The 2,423-nt window shown below is 36.2% G+C and overlaps 2 pseudogenes; one reads left to right on the forward strand and one right to left on the reverse strand.

Moving 5' to 3' along the window:
* The window catches only part of LOC102835950, a 33,936-nt pseudogene extending 33,200 nt beyond the window's left edge, over nt 1-736 (reverse strand).
* LOC102836325 overlaps nt 735-2,423 on the forward strand; it is a 12,801-nt pseudogene continuing 11,112 nt past the window's right edge.

Here is a 2,423-nt window from a genome sequence, read left to right on the forward strand (position 1 = left end):
GTGGTATCTCACTTCAGAGTCCTTACCTGATAAGGAGTTATAACAGAAGACTCTCTTCCACAAGATGAGAATTTTCTTAACAGAAACCTTGTGCTTCCTTGAGACCCTGGGTCCTGGATGAGTATAGCTCTGTCTTCTACATCCAGCACAGATATCAGGCATCATTTCACAGAGATGTCAGCAAGGTAATAAAACCATCTAGTTAATATTTTGTGAGGACAGGGTTTTTTGTTTTTTTCTTTTTTTACTACAGATACAAAGAAGAATGATGTATATGGAGAAATTACATACAACAGATGATGGAACTAAGTGTCCAATGGGAATCGTGCTTTTCTGTAAATTTCTTACTAGGGTTCCTTATATATTTGCAGCTATCTTAAAGACCTGTTAATCAGCTAGTCTCTTGCACTGGTTCTTTTGCAAGGACAATTTTCCTATTATACAATAACCTTAGAAACATGCCTTTTATTAGATTCTCTGGCATTTAAAGCCATTCATTAAATGATGGTGGAGGAGGACTTCTCAGTTTCATTTTATATTCTACAAGGTTGATTAAAAATTATCTGTGCTCTGTCTGTAGAATTTATTTTAACTACCTTTTAGTAAAGACAAATGTATCATTTTTAAACATAATCTCCTTGCTTTTCAATATACTTTGTCCATCTATCAAGAATCTTTCTCATTCCCCTTAAAAAAAAAAAAAAAAAAAAAAAGCCTTACTCTGAGCTGCAGCCATGAATGCTCGACAGTCCTTACTCCTTAATCAGAAGTAAGTCTTCTTTGAAAGGCTGTTTTCCCAGGACCGAACAGTTGAAAGTCTGATGGAGCTATATCTGGAGTAGAGGGCAGATGCTTTAAAACCTCAAAACAGAGTTTTTGCATAATGTCAAATGTGGATAGAGGTGTGAGTGCATGCATTGTCATGCAAGATCACAAAGTCCTAGGATAACACTCCTCTGCTTTAATTCAAAGCTTAGACTTCAGTTCTTCCTTGTTACTACTCTTGAGCCAATTGCTGCTGTCACTATCCCAATCCATTTAGTTGGGAAACTGCTATCATCAGTTTTCCAGCAGATGGTTGACTTTTGAACATTTTCTTGGTGGGTAATCAAGAATGTTTCCATTTCATACTCTGTCGTCTACTCTCTGGCTCGTGGTGGTATATCTATGTCTCATCATCAGTAACATTTTTTAAAAAAGAAGCTTTTACCTTCATCAGAAGTTAAGCTTGGATTATCATGATGAATTTTGTTGGCAGATGTATATATTTACAAGTTCATAATAATGACCTTGTAAGGAAAGTGCTAATAAGATAATGCAGTCAACTGTATTTATGATATAACTAGGGTGCACATGATTTTTGACTCACCTTCATAGTTGTTAGTAGATATGTGTATTATCTATATTGTTGTTGTTAAATGCCATTGAGTCTATTCTAAACCATAGCATCCCTGTATAGGGTTTCCAAGAAGCAACTGGTGAGCTTGGACCACCAACCTATGGTTCAAACAACTTTGTAGTCTGATGCATTAGCCCACAGCGCACACCAGGACTCCTATATCTGTATTGTTGTTGTTGTTAAGTGCCGTCGAGTTGGTTCCGACCCATAGCGACCCTGTACAGGGTTTCTGAGGGTGTAAATCTTTACTGGTAGCCTAGTTCTAATGTCTGGGGAAGGGCATGTAAACCCAGACTGAGCCATAAAGCTTCTTCTTGAGTTACAAATATTTATAACATCACTGACTATTTTAAGTAGTCATAAAAATTCATATACTGAAAATAAAAAATAAAAATGAACATCAATAATTTTTCCAGAATAAATACATGTTGAGAATATGCTATGTAGTATTCAGTCATTTTATTGTTTTTGAAATAGCCAAATAATATTCTTGGATAAGAAAACCCTTTTTCATTCCCTTTATGACTCTTCTTCATAACCTAAGACAATGGATGCCTTCAGTGCTGCTGTTGTGTTGCTAAAGGAGACCACACATTTGATTATTTTGTCACCCCATCTTTCTATTAGATTCATCAACAATATAGAAGCCAGAAACCAAACAATTGTTTCAGAACTCATTCTCCTGGGAATGTCAGAGGATCGAGAACTGCAGCCCCTCATATTTAGCCTGTTTCTGATCATGTACCTGGTCACTGTCCTCGGGAATCTGTTTATAGTCCTGGCTGTCAGCTCTGACTCCCACCTGCACAACCCCATGTACTTTTTTCTCTCCAATCTTTTCTTTACTGATATCTGCTTGAGCACAACTACAATTCCAAAAATGCTTGTGAACATCCAGACACAGAATCAAAGTATCACTTACATAGGTTGTATGAATCAGATTTTCTTTATTTCAGTTTTTTTTTTTTTTTTTTTTAAAATTTCTTGCTTGCTGTAATGGCCTATGATCGCTATGCAGCCATTT

This window comes from Chrysochloris asiatica, unplaced genomic scaffold (assembly GCF_000296735.1).
Source record: "Chrysochloris asiatica unplaced genomic scaffold, ChrAsi1.0 scaffold00549, whole genome shotgun sequence".
Lineage (NCBI taxonomy): Eukaryota > Metazoa > Chordata > Mammalia > Afrosoricida > Chrysochloridae > Chrysochloris > Chrysochloris asiatica.